Source organism: Manis javanica, chromosome 10 (assembly GCF_040802235.1).
Source record: "Manis javanica isolate MJ-LG chromosome 10, MJ_LKY, whole genome shotgun sequence".
Classification (NCBI taxonomy): Eukaryota; Metazoa; Chordata; class Mammalia; order Pholidota; family Manidae; genus Manis; species Manis javanica.
In genome coordinates this window covers 35,481,056-35,498,569 of record NC_133165.1, presented here as the reverse complement: position 1 = coordinate 35,498,569, position 17,514 = coordinate 35,481,056, and the positions used below count along the sequence as shown (strand labels likewise).

General features: G+C 48.2%; 1 pseudogene; it reads left to right on the top strand.

Annotated features, from left to right (window-relative positions):
- Positions 1-3,800: 3,800 nt before the first annotated feature.
- On the top strand, positions 3,801-8,956 carry LOC118969144 (bifunctional phosphoribosylaminoimidazole carboxylase/phosphoribosylaminoimidazole succinocarboxamide synthetase pseudogene; annotated as a pseudogene).
- Positions 8,957-17,514: the final 8,558 nt, after the last annotated feature.

Here is a 17,514-nt window from a genome sequence, read left to right as displayed (position 1 = left end):
AGGCAACAAAACCAAACCAGAGAAACTGCTATGACTGATGCACAGTGATATCAAGAATTAAGCTTCTAACTTTCTGCCCTTCTGTACTCAGCATGTTACTTCCACATGGAGGGAGGTCACCTCAGAGTCCAAGATAACTTCTGGAGCTCCAACCATCACATTTACCTTCTAGATGGTAGAATAAGAACAGTGAAGAAGGGCAATGTCCTAGAAGTCCCACAAAACACTTTCATCCCCGTTTCATTGGCTGGATGTCAGTCTAACAGCCACCCCTGAACTGGAAAGGAGACCGGGAATTGTAGTCTTTTAGCAGTTGGCAATATGTCCAGCTAAAAACTGGAATGCTGTTACTAAGGAAGAAAAATAGAATGGATAATGGAGACTGGTTACCAACAGAATCGGCCATCAAAAGTTTTTCTGAAGTAAGATGCAATAAGCACAAATGTGAAAAATATTGACAGGTATGACTAAATTAAAGTCTAAAACTTAAAAAATATTTATTTAATAAATAAAAAATAAAATACTTAAATAATTTTAATAAATATTGAAAACAAAATGAAAAACAAATCCTAGTTTGGAAAAAGATTAGCAGAGCATATGGCTGGCAAAGGGTTGGGATCTATCATATATAAAGAATTCCTATAAATCACTAAGAAAAAGATTTAAAACCCAGTACATGGAACTTTTCTCATGTACCCAACAAAGACCAGAGAGCATGGTTTTGGTGTGGGTTGGGGGTTCCAGATAAACCATCAGTGGTGACACTGAGCCCAAAGTACACAGCTGGGGGCTGAAGTGGTGACTTTAAGGACTAAGCCCCTACATTGGGACAAGGTTACTTCATAAGGCACAGGATGACCCTGTCATGACTGTTACATGCCTGTGGTTACAAGTGGCTTTAAATCCTCTGAAACAAAGGGCAGTCCAAATAACCGAGTAAATGAAAGGATTTCACACAGACCCTTACCTCAAGGGTGTCTCAACCTATATAGCTGCAGTCACCCCCCCTTCCCTGTGGCATCTGCAACTCCACCCTCAGACTGCTTCCACTACCTTGTCTATGATGCTTGTTCTCCTTCCCAAAGAGTCGATCCCAGAGAAACAGGAAATTCTGGCTGTACTCACTCAGATTCCCCAAGGATATGGGTGTGAGGGATTGGGAAGTGGCCCCAGGATGCCTGTGATGGGTGGGACAGTGGAGAAAGCCAATGATGAATGCGTTAGTGAGCAGGTGACCTTTGGGACTCAGTCTTGCTGGGGACGCTCTGAGAGCTGGGGAGAATGTGCCCCTGGATCGTCCCACCAAGTGGGGTCAGCTGGGGGCTCAGTCACCAGCTCCTGCACCTCAGTGGGTGAGGGTCCTTCTCCGGGCATTCAGGCACTCACCTGGAACCAGATGTCAACCTCAGGCGAGTCATAGGAAGCTGCTGGCGGTGACTGCAGGTGGTCTGAGGGCATACAACAAGGACACCAACAGCCTCAGCCACGTGGGTAGAAGTACCACAAGCAGTGCCACGTCCCCTCCGACATGACTGTGAGGGTTCCAGTCCCCCACAGCAGGGCCCGTTCCTGATAGGCCTGCTGCTTCCCTTTTGTGCCTTCCTTCCTGCGGTTGGATCACGCTGGATCTTTCCTGCGCTGTCCCCTGGGCTGTGCTCAGGCCTTTTCCTCCCACTAGTCTGTCCTCACTCCTCTCATCACTGATGTCCTGCTCAGAAACTAGAGCCTCTGTCTTCTCTCTCTCTCCTTCTCTCTCTGATTACCTGGTATTTATTCCTAGATGTGTCTGTCTCTCCACCTAAGCTTGGGCTCTGAGAAGATTCAGATGCTCAGATCTGCCTCCCCCGTGGGTCCCAAGGTCTATCACTGTGCCCTGCATGTGACAGATGCTCCATAAAATTCTCCTGGACTCTCTTGGACCCCTGCAGGAGCATCCGATCTCTCCAAGGAGAGAGTGGCTAGGACCTCAACCACATGTCCAGCTAACATGGTGTGTCCTGCCACATGCTGGAAATGGAGGCATTTGGGGGCAGTCAGTCCCATGTGCCCAGGCCCGTGCTAAGCCGTATGTGGAACTAGGAAGCAGGAAGACCTGGAAGGAAAGAGATTCCATCCCCGCCCTCAGTGAAGCCACAGTCTAGCCAGGACACCAGAGCATCCGGGGAGAAGGGTCATGAGAGGATTGGGCAACAACGGGCAGTGTGGACAGGAAGGGATAATGTAACTCAGAGAAGCATGAGATCTCAGAAGACTTCTTAAAGGAGGCAAGTGGGGCTGAGACCTGGGGAGCAAAAAGGGTTTCCTGGCTGCTGTGGCCCTCAGGGCCTGTGACCCTGGCTCGCCTCACTTTCCCCTTCATCATTGTCCTGTGAGGCTCTGCTCTCCCCACCTGCCCCGGAGCCCATACAGCTCAGGTGGCCCTATGGGTGGAAAGGGAAGCACTGGGTCTCATGCCGCCACAGAAGCCCCAAGTGACCACAGCAAATCCCTCCCCTTCTCTGGGTCTGCTTCCTCATCTGTTATGGGTGCATCATCCTGTCACCTTCCCAAGTTTGACAGGAGGAAAGGCGACTCTGTGGTTTTGAGCCTGGAGTGGGCAATGCTCCTTAGGAATCATGCCACTCGGCCCCCCATCTCACAAATGGGGAAACTGAGACCCACAGAGGCCAAAGGCCTGCCTGAGCACATTCAGGCAGGCTCAATACATCCCTGACTGGTGTTGGGGACCGCCTCTGTCTTCTCACATGTTTGCAGGCAGAATGGGAAAGCACCTTCCCCCATGTCTGAACGCAGCACGGGAAAGCACAAGCTTGAGAACAACCTGTGCAGTTCTTGGAAGTTATCTGCCCACAGAAACATATCTTGTCCTCGAAGATGAGCCAAGACTCCTCACTCTGAAAATAGGTAGACCTTGAAGATGTGTGGAAACACTGCCTCTGCTTCTGGCCTGCCTTCCCACATTTGCTGATGTGGCGGGAATGGAGAACAAAGAACATTCTGTTTACGCATTCCATGAGCAACTAACGGAACCCTGCTGAGCCTACCTTTGCCGGCTACCGCTGATGTTAATACTGTGCTTGATTGTCTATTGGATAATGCTATGCCCTGGAATCATGTAACCCCACTGCATTATATAAACCCTGGACCTGGAGGGGCGCGAGGAGGGAGGGAGGCTGGTTATTAATGAAAAAGCAAGTCACGTACAGGTCCTGCTTCATTCCAATAAAAACCGTCAAGGGTATTAATTACCAGATCTTGTGAGAGATGCAGGTTAGGTTCACTCTGGCCGGGTATGGATCCTGGTGGTCAGAATGTCAGTGAGCACCGGGCCTCCCCTGCTGGGCCTGAGCTGATGTGGGCTGGTGAGGTGAGGGGCACCTTGGGTGGATGGCTGGGACTGGAAATAACCGACTGTTACCTCCTACTGAGCCGTCACCGAGTTCCAGGCAGGGCTGAGTGACTGCCTGTATGCGCCTCTGTCGTCTCATTCCCAGCAGCCTGAGATAGGCCCCATTTTTTTTTTTTTGTCATCATATTTTTTATTTATTTTTATTTTTTATTTTTGAGAGGGCATCTCTCATATTTATTGATCAAATGGTTGTTAACAACAATAAAATTCAGTATAGGAGGGTCAATGCTCAATGTACAATCATTAATCCATCTCAAGTCTAATTCTCGTCAGTCTCCAATCTTCTGAAGCATAACGAACAAGTTCTTACATGGTGAACGAATTCTTACATAGTGAATAAATTCTTACATGGTGAACAGTACAAGGGCATTCATCACAGAAACTTTCGGTTTTGATCACGCATTATGACCTATAAACAATCAGGTCAAATATGAATATTCGTTTGATTTTTGTACTTGATTTATATGTTGATCACACATTTCTCCCTTTATTATTATTATTATTATTATTTTTAATAAAATGCTGAAGTGGTAGGTAGATGCAAGATAAAGGTAGAAAACATAGTTTAGTGCTGTAAGAGGGCATATGTAGATGATCAGGTGTGTGCCTATGGACTAAGTATTAATCCAGGCTAGACAAGGGCAGCAAAACATCCACGGATGCAGAAGATTTCTCTCAAAGCAGGGGGGGTGAGGTTCTGAGCCTCACTTCTGTTGATCCCCAAATTCTCACCTGATGGCCCCCCTGCGACTGTGCCTGTCTTAGGTTGTTCCTCCCTTGAGGAATCTTACCCGTCTCTGGCTAACCAGTCATCTTCCGGGGGATAGGCCCCATTTTTATCCCCATGTTGCAGCTGGGGACACCGGACACAGAGAAGTTTTGTGACTTGACAGGGTCACACAGCTACAGGGGGCTGTCCTGGAGCACCGGCTGGACTCTGAACCACAAGGACACAAGGACCTGGAAGTGCTGTCTAGCATGACTGAAGCAGCCTGTCATGGCAGAGGTATGGAAACTGAGCAGGAGATAGCATCACTTACTAAAATTATATTCCACATTTGTGAGACATAAACCATGTCCCCCGATGCTCAGTCCAGGATTCTTTCCCTGCCTCACCAGCTAAGTGTGTGTGTTGGGGTCCCTGCCAGGAAGGGACAAGGTGAAGGGGCCCCAGATGTGCCAGGGTTTGGGGACAGGGCCACCTGCCCCTTCCTGGCTCCCCACACCTCCCTCTGCCACCTCCCTTCAGCAGCCCAGCTGGGCTGAACCAGCCTAGTACTTCTCTGTGTCAGCCCCGGAAGACGGTCTCAGTCCAGCGCTAGTCCCAGCAGAATTAAAATAGGCCTGACCTAAATACAAGCACAAGGCTAGTGCTGAAGATACAGCTGTGTCAGCAGAAACTCCAGCTGGGTGGGAAACCGGTGTACTTTGGGATGAACACCCCCCACTCCAGGAAGGCAGCCAGGCTGCATGACTGTGGACACTGACCATTTCCTAAGATGTCCCTGAGTGTGACAAAGAGGTGGGCAAGGGAGGACAACTGCTCCCCTGGCCTGGCTGATGGCAAGCTCCCGGAGCAGGTCAGGCAGCCCACGGCCTTGCCTCTGTCACCCCAGGGAAACCGAGACTCTTTGAGGGGCAGGCCCTACCCAAGGCTGCGCAGCTCAGGAGCAGCGGGGCTGGGGGGCAGGCCTCTGGTTTCTGGGTGGAAGAGCAGGGGTGGGCAGTCAATGGGCTCCTGAAGCAGAAGTTTGCCCATTCCCCAGGAAGGCCATGCAGGGATAATGGCCTTGACTGGCCCTGGGATGTCCAGATGGGCCTGGGTGGGGCTTCTAGGGCTCTGGCAGGCTCCTTTGGTCACTAAAAGGAACCAGCCCTGAACATGGGCACTAAAGGTGTCCCAACAGGCAGAGGAGCAAACCGTGTCGGCCTGGCAGGGCCCACTTCTTGCAAGGGGCCCTGAGCTCAGAAAGTCTCCCCACTTGGGTAAATGCTCCTCCCCTGTGGCCATCCTGAAGTTCTTAATGATTTTGCTTTGCATGTGTGTTGTAAGTGAAATCCACAGAACAATGAGCATGAGAAAAAATACTGAGGGGCTACTTGGAATGTGGCTCCATCTCCATGCTGCCCGGTTAGCATACAGCGTTGGCAGTGCCCCATGGGCATGGAATCCCGGGGGCCTCATGGGGGGCAGAGGCTCAGCAAGGCTCAAAGCAAGTGTAAGGCGAGCATTGCGTATCAAGGGCTGCCAACAACCTTGCTTCTGTTCAAACCAGAACTTGCGCAGAATGCAAAAAGAAGACAAGACGGGCAGTGGCAGAGTCACTAGGGACCAGGGAACCCTGACACACCCTTTCTCACCTGGTACTTCCCTGCATTAGCCAAAATGATGACATAGAAGGAAAGGCAGAGATAGGGCAACTCACAGCCTCTTTTCCCTTCAGTCCTTCCTTCTACATGATAAGCAGAAGGCAGAGGGGGCTGGCTTAATGCATGCATATCCAAAATGAAATAAACACAGGTGAGTTTGGGGCAATGTTTCTACTTTTGGTGTAAGAATGAAATATATGGAAGCTGATTTTTCTGCACGTGGGAATCTCCGTTATTTTTCAGTACCTCAGGCTGGGGTGATGTGACTTGAGGAATTAATGTAATTTATCTCCCAGAGAATGGAAATGTGCCATGCTCCTCCCCATATGCTTTCCCCTGGCGTCACCACTTGAGCCCTGCCACTCCTCATAGCGCGCCTGCTGCCCCTGGCCCACTCAGGATAATGGCGACCGCAGAGGTACTGAATGTTGGTAAAAAACTCTACGAGTTTTTTACCCTCCAAGTTTTACGAGGGTAAAACAAAAGAAGTCTATGAATGGTTAGATAGTCCAAGACAAGTCCTCCTGAAGTTCAAGGACCAGATTACAGCAGGAAATGCAGCCAGAAAGAATCACCTGGAAGGAAAAGCTTCAATCTCAAATAAAATTACCAGTTGTATTTTTCAGTTGTTACAGGAAGCAGGTATCAAAACTGCGTTCATCAAAAAATGTGGTGAGACAGCTTTTATTGCACCTAAGTGTGAAATGATTCCAATTGAATGGGTTTGTAGAAGAATAGCAACTGGTTCTTTTCTCAAAAGAAATCCTGGTGTCAAGGAAGGATATATGTTTTACCCGCCTAAAGTGGAGATGTTTTTCAAGGATGATGCCAATAATGACCCACAGTGGTCTGAGGAACAGCTAATTGCTGCAAAATTTTGCTTTGCTGGACTTGTTATAGGCCAAACTGAAGTGGACATCATGAATCATGCAACACAGGCTGTTTTTGAAATCCTGGAGAAATCCTGGTTGCCTCAGAACTGTACCCTGGTTGATATGAAGATTGAATTTGGTGTTAATGTAACCACCAAAGAAATTGTCCTTGCTGATGTTATTGATAATGATTCCTGGAGACTCTGGCCATCAGGAGATCGAAGCCAGCAGAAAGACAAACAGTCATATTGTGACCTCAAGGAAGTAACTCCTGAAGGGCTCCAGATGGTGAAGAGAAATTTTGAGTGGGTTGCAGAAAGAGTAAAGTTGCTTCTGAAAACAGAAAGTCAGTGCAGGGTTGTAGTATTGATGGGCTCAACTTCTGATGTCAGTCACTGAAAAAATCAAGAAGGCTTGTGGAAATTTTGGCATTCCATGTGAACTTCAGGTAACATCTGCCCATAAAGGATCAGATGAAACTCTGAGAATTAAAGCAGAATATGAAGGGAATGGCATTCCTACTGTATTTGTGGCTGTGGCAGGCAGAAGCAATGGTTTAGGACCTGTGATGTCTGGTAACACTGCATATCCAGTTATCAGCTGTCCTCCCCTCACTCCAGACTGGGGAGCTCAGGATGTATGATCTTCTCTTCGACTACCCAGTGGTCTTAGCTGTTCGACCATACTTTCTCCAGAAGGATCAGCTCAGTTTGCTGCTCAGATATTTGGATTAAACAACCATTTGGTATGGGCCAAACTGCGAGCAAGTGTATTGAACACGTGGATTTCCCTGAAGCAGGCTGACAAGAAAATCAGAGGGGGCAGTTTATAAGAAAGAATATCATAGCATTTTTTTCAGGAAAAAAACTATTTCTAGTTTAGCTGTAGAAAAAAATCAAGCAAAATGAACAGATTTTAAATCAGTTGAATATTAAATTAGTGAATAAATGCTTCTCTAGATTAGTGGATTAGTAGAATATATGTACATATTTATTAATATTTCTTTGCAAGAAGCAAAATTACTACATCTAAAAATCATTTTATTCACTATATAGTCATTGTTAGGTAACATAATCAAATGTTTCTTAAATGATAATCTTATTATAGAGCTTTAAATTACTACTTGGCCTATATTTCAACACATAAGTGTTAGAAAGTTAAAATTATTATATCTTAGAAAGGGTGGTAAAACATATAGTCCTTTTTCACATGTTCCTATCATCTGTATAAAATCTCAAGTAGGGATCAAATTGTACATTAGGCTGATATAGATGGTTTTCCATTTTCAACCTTTTTGAAGTTGATTGTGTCTAAGAACTTAAAACATAAACTCTTAATATCTCTCTTACAATATGGATTACTTTGAAAATATGAATGCCATTGGCCTCCCTAGAAAATAGCACAGTAAGTTTACCAAGAGTCCATTGGTTCTTGGGTTCCAAGGATCAGTTAAGAATTGCTGATGTAACCCATCAGGGTTACAGAATTTTCCTCATAATTTTTGGACTGTCACATATCTGTGCCTTTAGTTCTTAGAATGTCCTCATTTCTGTCATTAAAATTTGTTAGTTACTAGAGCTTCATCTTCACAGTCTTTGTGAAACCTTCCTAATCACCTCAAGCTAAGATGGCTGGCTACAAGTAGTTCTTTCTCTGTTGGATTGTAAGCCCCAAGAGAGGTGAAAATATAATTTTACTCTTTATTTTCCCTCACACTGCCTTAGGCTGTGATGTGCTATGCCTAGCTGTCTGCCAGATAAGGGGAAATTATAAAAATCATGGACTGCTTAATTTTCTATCTTATGTTAGTTCAAAAGAACAATAAAAAAGATTTTAACATTATTAAACTTAAGCTCCATGATTTCTGAATAACATTGGTTGCTATTTCAGTTCTTCTATCCCTACCTAGCAAAACTCCACCTGTTCCTGTGCAGTGTATGAAAAATTAAAAACACTGATGTAGACTGTTGGATAGGACTGATGGACAGAAGTGACCATTTTCAATGGTCATTATGAATTTCACTATTAGTTTCCAAGTAAATGCATACATATATCCTCAGTAGTATAGTTCATTAGTGCTAGAGTAAATACTTGAAAGTATTTTAACTCATAAAAAGTAACTTGCACAAACCTACCTGGTATGCCATTTTTGGATGTTTATACTTTCTATAGGCTTGTAGCTAAACATGAAAAATTGTAATAAAAAATGTTCTTAAACTTTATTTCATAAAGGCATGTTCAGAACAGCTGTTACTTTAATGCCTTTTGAAATTTAAACACTGAAGCCAAATAAAAGACAAAAGATTAAAAAAAAAAGAAATATATGTGCACGTATCAATTGTGTAAATATGGTGATTCCATACTGGAATTAATGCTCTTATATGTGCAGTTGGACAACATAAAGAAGAACAAATGGTAAAGAACAAAATGGCAACATACTAAGTTTACATTTTAATTTTTCTTTACTTGGACATTAACTTGCAAAATTTTAAGATCATATAAGAGACTGTAGGAGAAGAGATCATGTTTTGTATGTTAGCACCTTTAAGGACACATTTTTCCTGCTTTTTGAACAATGAGCCCCCTATTTTCATTCTTCAATTCCATAGCGGGCCCCTGTCCTGGATCTGAACAATTCAGGGCCTGGGCAGGAAGAGAAGTGTGTCTTGTGTCATTTTCATTTTCTTCTTTATCCAATTCTCTACAGACCCAAATGAGCAAGGGCAGTGTGCTGTGGGCCTGTGGGGACCCAGACAGGTAGCTGACCAGCCTGAAATCAGGGATTCCTTCCTGGAGGCAGTGACATAAAAAGAGCTGGGCCTAGAGAGGTGAGTGGAAGATGGGCAGGCAGACAAGGGGGCTTCAAGGACACCCAGTGGCCATCCGTCTCAGAGCCTCAGGGTTCTCTGCATGCCTGGCTGGCCCTGGCATGTGTGTCCCCTGAGCAGCAGCTGCAGGAGAACTTCAGCACCAGACCCAGAGTAGACACCACAAGATGAGAGTAGCCATGCCTCAGGGATGGGGCCCCAGTGCCCCCAGGCCAGGCCCCAGATAGGCCCACCCACCCCTCATTCAATGAACACACACCTCTGAGCTTCTTCAGGACATCGGGCAGAGGACACAGACCTCTAAGGAGGTCCCAGCGAGCAGGGGCCTGGTGGCCTAGACCTGGCGGCCTCTGAGAAATTAGAAAGTGGCTCTGCTCTGGGCAGATGCTGTGCTGGGGTGCTAAGCATGATGAGCTGACCTGGATGCAGCCCTGAAACACTGCACCCCGGTGAGCTCAGCACGGCCTGGCCTTCAGCCCCGGCTCGCCTGCCCACCCAGAGGCCAGGAGCAGCAAGTCTTGATGCCTGGTGTGTCTGTCCTCTCAGTTGCCCAGCCTGCCTCCCCACCAGGGCCCCTTGAGCTGCCGAGGACTGGGGCTGAGGCCAGGTAGTGGGGACACACACAGCAAAGGCCACGGAGACTTACATGTGCCACACCCAGTTCTGACCATTTGGTGCACAAGGACCCATTGAGTTCCCATGGCACCTCCTCGAGGTGGGCAAGCTCCATTTGATCAGTGATGTCATCAATGCACAGAGAGGTGAGGTTATTTGCCCAAAGCCACACAGCTGGCAAGGGGCAGAGATGGGGTTTCCCCTGTTAACCACAGGGCTGAATAACCTCTTCCTCCTTATCTCTTGGTTCCCTTTGGTTCTGGCTTAGATGGCCCCCTTTAGACACTATTTAGAATGAAGCTGAGGGAAATTCATTAGTTTAGATAACTGCTCTTGTTTTACAAATGAAAAAACTGAGGCTCAGAGAGGGGAAGCAACTTGCCTGCAGCAGTACAGCAACTCCAAGCTCCCTGCCCCAAAGTGAACAGTAATGTTCTGTCACTCGGACACTTCCCGTCTGAGATCTCAGTGGGTCCCGGCACTCACCCTGGGGAGCCTGCCAGGCGAGGCCTTAGTGTTTAGGCAGCTTGTGCTGAGGGGACACGTGGGGGGTGAAACCAGCCCACACTCAGCTCGCCAAGCTCATAGTCTCAGGCCCCGCCATCCAGGGGCCCCGGGTGAGGGGACAGAAGTAGGCCACCTGTGGCTTTCCTGGGGCTCAGAGGAGCCTGGGTGCACCGCCTCCGAGTGCACCGCATTTTCTGCTCACTGATTTATTTTCAGAGCAGGGAAGTGGATCTGAAATGCTCCTTCTGCTTGTTTGCCCCTGGGGGAATGTGGGGCTTATGAACAAGGCAGCACACGGGGACAGGGGCACAAGGCTCTGTCTTGCCCCACAAGGCTCCCAGTCACCACATATGGGCCCAGGGCAAATCCTGCCCTGCCACTTGCTGCTCTATGAGTTTGGGGTCTTTCTGCACCTCAGCCCCCAGTCAAATGGAGGCGCCACGCCTCTCCTAGCCATGGGCAGCCCATGGAGAGCTGGCCCCATCCTTGCTGCCTCGACCCTCTCCTTGGGCATCGCTGTCCTTGCTCGGGCGTCCACTCTGACGCCCAGAATCCACCAGCCTTTGCTACACACGGGCTCACTTACTGGCACCGACAGGTGAAGAGAGCTGAGGCTGAGCTAACACCAGGCTGCTGGAGGATGCGGGCTGACCGGGGGCCCGGTTCCTCTGCGATGGAGCCTGCTCAGCTCAGAGTGGGGCCTTGGGGCGGCCGCAGGGGCACCTCTTTCCCAACCTCGGATTGTCTGTGTGCTCTCTTAGGGGCTAATTGTACATCCAACACTAATTGTTACAGTCCTTGTTTCTCGCTTCTCCTGTAGAAAGGGAGGCCTCAGGATGCTAGCAATGTCCCCTGTTCCCAAAGGACCATGCCGCCAGTGACACTGCCCTGCCCTTTAGCCCCTTGCCAAGAGCCCTCAGGCCAACTCTGGGTTCCTGTGGGACTCAGTCACCAGTCGAACCCAACTTGGGTATGGAAGGACCATCCTTTCTGGCTTGCTTTACCTCACCTCCCCAGAGGAAGTTACCCCACAGCCCCGGAGTGCCCTCTGCTGGTGGGGTGACAGACAGACAGCATGCCCCCACACCCTGCAGGCTTCTCAATGCTTACTGCTGAGCCTAAGGCAGGAATGATTCACAACGGGAGGTGGGGTGGGGGGACTGTCAGGTGTTAAGATGTTAAGATGGGTGAGGAAATGGTGGGGTGTTGAGTTCTCTGGAGAGAGGTGGGTGGGTTTGGCTGGGAGTGGGGGAGGGACCAGGTAACCCCTGGGGCACTCCCATACCCCACCCCATCCATCAAGCTCTGGGAGGCAGTGACCTCGTGCTACTCCCTATCATAATATTTACCAAGAGTGCTGCAACTGGGCCAGGCAGCTCGGCAATTATAATCACGTTATCATTACTGCTGATAATTCCAATCATAAGCGTAAATTATAAACAAGCGAGGCACAGTGGGTGGGTGGGGGGGGCAGGGCCACCTCTGGGAGGGCATGGGGGTGAGCCTGGCCTCCCTTCCCACTCGCTCATTCCCACTCCCCTCCTGTTTCTGTCCAAGTGTCCCTTCCAGAGCCTCTCTGACCTCCACCCTCCATACTCCCCTGCCACTCCTGCTTAGGTGGCTAACCTGAGCTCAGACTGCTCACTTGTGAATCATATCTCTAGGAGTCATCACCTGATCTTCCAACTAGGGGCCGGTCTAAGGGACACAGGAGCCAACTGAAAGCACTCAGTGGCCAAAAGGGGAATAATTTGAGTAACAAAACAAAGCATTACAGGTTGCCCTGCTATCCCAAAGTAGAGTGTTCCTATGAAGCTTTTCGTAAGCCCCAAAGTGAAGCAATTATTAATTTATATGGAAAATTTTTGGAGCCACTTCTAGATCCCAAAAACTAACCTGAGGATTTTCTGTTAGCCTAGGATACATCTTGCTGACAGACATACAGAATAAATTGGGATAAGGCACAGCTGCTCACATACACAGTTCAAAGCATCAATAGCTGAGATGCCGAGCGTGGTTCCAAGGAAGTAACTTGGTGGGGACCCTCTCACCGCTGTGGGGGCACACTGTGTCTATAAACGGCTGGCTGCAAAATAAACACGGAATGGTATTTTTGATTTTTACCTTTTTTTGAAAGAGTGAAAAATCCTCTTTGCATTTATTTTGGTAGTGTGGATAAAGTAAAGGTTCCTATGGCCAAGATTCTCACCTGGCCCTGGTTGAGTAGCTCACTACACACGTGTGGGCAATACATTGCGATTGACTCTATATAAAGAGCTCCACCCAGTGCTCTGGGTGACATGGAGGCATGGCTGCACAGCTGCTGCAGGGCTGCAGGAGAGCAGAGACTGGAGTGGTGGCAGTGCCAAAGGCAAAGACTGAGATGGGTGTGGTGGTAGAGAGGTCCAGAGGCAAAGATGGGCTTGCTGCATGCAGACCTGCTCTGAGTGGACGGGATTCCAGTGATTGACCTGCCACCATGGGAATAAAGTTGGGTATAAACCCTTTCACCCCAAGAACATTCCATTGTCATTCCTCAGGCTCACTGAATCCATAGTGAAATTGTCCAGGGCTGAAACCCACTGGCAAGACAGGTAGCAAAAAAAAAAAAAAAAAAAAAAGACAAAGACATTTAAGTCTTTCATAAAACTCAAGTGGCATAATGTGAACTTTTGAAAAATGAGGAATGCCTGCACTGAATTACAACCCAAAGTATAATAAAATAAATATCCATGAGTCCATCCTGATATAAATGATTGACTAATTAAATGGGGAGGAGAGACTAACCTGCACAGAATTCCACATAAATTAGGTAGGTACTCTGCCCTCAAGGAGGGGGAGCTTACCCTTCATCCCTGAAGTGTGGGTTATGCATGCTGACTTCTTCCCAGAGGAAACAGAGGGATGAGGAGCAGGTTTACAGCAGGGAAGCTTGACAAACACTACTGCAGCCGGGTGACCGAGGTCCACATCAACAGTAATGTCGTGTTGATACTTTATGCCCTTGATATGCTCTGATGAGAACGGTACTTTCCCTGTGACCCTCCCAAAAACTTATAATCCCAGTCTAATCATGAGAAAGACAGACAAATCACAATTAGGGACAGCCTACAAAACATCAACCAGGACTCCTTAAAAGCATGAAGGTCATCAAAACCCAGGAAAGTCTGAGAAAATGTCACAGCCAGGTGGAGCCTAAGGAGACCTGACAATGTAACATGGGATCCTGGATAGAACTTAGGGACAGAAAAAGGACATTAGGTAAAAACTAAGGAAATCTGAATAAACTGTGTACTTGTATCAATATTAGAGCACCTGTAACCAACTCACCTGAAGGAGGGGTGGTTGATTTAGGATGGGTCAACTCCGGCACACCTCATTGGCACCATATCAATTTGTGCTCCATTCATTCATTCACTTCATTCAAAAGGTATTTATTAGGTCCTTATCATGAGAAAGACACTGGTCTAGCAGGTAGGGAAAGAGAAGTGTCAAGACAGACAGGATTTGCCCTCATGGAGCTAACTAGAGAATAAATCATAACCACGTATGGAATCAAGTCTATGATGAAAATTAGATGTGATTTGATGGGGTGGGGGGGCTTCCCACTAAAAGATCACTTATTAGCTAACCTAGCTGTGGGTAAAACTAATATTTCCAGAATATCTCGCCTGGCTTTAGTACATCTGCATATCAATAGGTGTTGAGGTGAAGTTCATCTCCATATCAATGGGTAATTACCTGGGCAACGGAGGGCTTATCTGCACCTGAGAGGTGAAGGGAAGGGCCGGTTTTGTTTCTGTTGGAGCAGGAAAGACCCAAGGGCCTGGACTGAATTTGTAAGCAACAAACAGATTTTAAACTTTCTCTCTCCCTTTGACTGATTTTGGTTTTTAGAGGTATTTTGCCCCAGGATTTCCCTTCTCCGGACTTACACTAGCCTACAGGAGTGAGTTAAACCTTTCAACAACTCAGCAATTGTAACGTAGACCAGAGTCAAGCATCTTGCAAAATGGACTGTGATGTGCTGTTAGCAGTACAGAGAATATACAGGCTGGATTATTCTAGTCCATGGATGCCTGTCTACTTGAAAGCTTGAGATACATGTGTACTGGGTTTATTCAATCAACCTATTATGTGCAATAACTCCATGTGTGCTGGGGACACAGAGACAAATTCCACAGAATCCCAGTTCTCCCAGAGGGACAGGCCGGGGAAACGTTTCTATAAATGAATCATTCCAACAGATGCAGGAAAGGCTAGCCATTTGGGAACAAAGTGGAGAGCTGCTACAGCACGTGCCAAACTGAATTCTACATCGATTAAAGACTGAAATGTGAAAAAAATAAGGCTATAAATGATTTCTATATTGTAGAGCTGTAAGGAATTTCCAAGCATGTCACCAAAGGCAGACAGACACCATAAAAGATTTAAAAAAGAAACATGTCCAAGACAACTATAAACCTCATAAAAGTAAATGAAAAGATGGCAATACCTAAGACAAGTATACACTGTTAACCTATTGTAACTCCGTGGGAGAGGGGAGGTAAGTTCCCAGCCCAGGGCAAATTACCTTTGAAGCCAAAATCAAAGTGAGAAATCAAGTGGTACTGAAGGGCCCCCACCAGTAAGATGGCGAACCTGGCTTCTCTTCGGGGTCCTCGGTTCCCGATGGCACCACCTGAAGCCCAATCACCTCTCGCCCCCCCTCCCAATCTCAGCACCTAGCCAATAGCCACCAGCCCCATAGAAGTAACACCACAATCACCCCATGCCCCTTCCTATATAACCCAGCACCTTTCCCTAATAAAGCAGATTTCTCCGGTGAATTACTGCTGTGTGTCTCTCCTTTCCTTTCATTGGTGCCGAAACCTGGGAGATGGGACACCCCAACTGGGCCCCGTCTTCCCCCCGACACCAGCAGCAGCTTGCCCTTGTCCTCTTTTTCCGGCGCTGGCTCATCACACTCACCACTCCTGTCCGGCCTTTAGGTAAGTTCCTCCCCACCCCCACCCCTCAAGTGAGCCACTGTCCCCCGAGCTATCGCAGTGCCATTGACCATGATCGTCCTGCAAGGCCCTGACGCTCGGGGACGAGGAGGGAACTCTCCCCGCCTCAGGCCTTCATGGCTGCGGGGGACCTTCAGGCCCCTCCTCCAACAGCTATAAATCCCTGCCTCAGGCCTTCATGGCTGCAGCGGACCCTCAGGCTCCTCCTCCAACAGCCATAAATCCCCACCTCAGGCCTTCACGGCTGCAGCAGACCCTCAGGCCCCCCTCCAACAGCCATAAACGAGGTGACTCCTTTGTGGATGAGAATGCTCCCTTCCCCCCCCTCCTCCTTCTGTTCCATCCACCGAAATCCGTTCTGTCTGCTGAAAATTCCTAGTACTAGGTACCTCATGACTCCGGCAGTCTGCCTTCTTAGAGAAGTCTGGGTGATTACTCACACTTCCTAAGAAATTCTGACTCGTGTACGAGTTTCCGCAGACCACCAAGGATCATCGGGGACGCCCTTTGTCTCCTTGTGGCCTGCCTCCAGTCCGAGGATCTCCGTTCATCTTCCCCTGTTTGTCTCCTTCTCTGTCCTTGAGCCATGGGAGCCTCCTCATCCCTCCCTGAAAGTTCACCTCTTGAATGCCTGCTTTAGCATCTGGCTACCTTCTCCCTGACACCTGATATAAAACCAAAACTTCTCCGTAAATATTCTCCCAAGATTGGCCGACATACCCCCTAGACAATAACAACCAATGGCCTGCAGGGGGAACTCTTGATCCTAACATCACTCGCGATCTTGTTAACTACTGCCAGCACCTGAAAAAATGGAAGGAGATTCCCTATATTGAAGCTTTCCGCCTCCTCCTCCCCCCAGTCCCCCCAAGTTCTCCTAGCCTGCAAGCCGCCGCCCCCGCAGAAGCCTCCTGTTCACTCCCTTCCCCTTCTTCTCCTACAACAGCCCTTCTCCCTTCCTCCCCCCATCTCACCTCCTCTGCCTTCGTCCCCCACGGATTAAGCCTGAGCCTTTCAGTCCCCCTTTAACTAAGTCCCGGAGGCCTCCTCCGTCTTTGCCCTCATCACCTGTTTCTCCCCTGTTGGGGACCGCCGTTGTCTTCTCACATGTTTGTAGGCAGAATGGGAAAGCACCTTCCCCCATGTCTGAACGCAGCATAGGAAAGCACAAGCTTGAGAACAACCGGTGCAGTCCTTGAAGTTATCTGTCCACAAAAACATATCTTGTCCTCGAAGACAAGCCAAGACTCCTCACTCTGAAAATAGGGAGACCTTGAAGATGTGTAGAAACACCGCCCCTGCTTCTAGCTATGCCCTTCCCCCACTTGCCGATGTGGCAGGAATGGAGAACAAAAAACATTCTGTTTACGCATTCCATAAGCAATTAACTGGAGCCTTGCTGTAGCTCAGTTGGTAGAGCATGAGACTCTTAACCTCAGAGTCATGAGTTCAAGCCCAACTGGAGCTGCAGAGGCAAGCAGCTGGGCTGCTGGCTGGCAATGCGTGGGAGCGTCAGCCCTCCCAGTTCTTTCTATCTTTATTTTCTTTGCCCCACTTCCGCACTTCAAGACCTGCTCGACTAGGCGCGGCTGGACCGCGTCACTCCCCCACAGACTGAGCCAGAACCCTTCAGTCCCCCTCAGACTCAGTCCCGAGGGCCTCCCAAAATTATCGCCCCCCTCTGGGACGTAGCTTAGACAGACTCACTCAAGCCCTATTACAGTATACCAGCCTTGACCCAGAAACGCCTGACGGAGGACATGTCCTTATGACATACTTCCTAGCTCAAAGCTACGCTGACATTAAAGCTAAACTCAAAAAGTTAGAACAGGGCCCCGCTACCCCACAGACTGAGATCCTAACAGTGGCCTTTAAGTCTTCCATAACTGGGAGGAGGAGAAAGA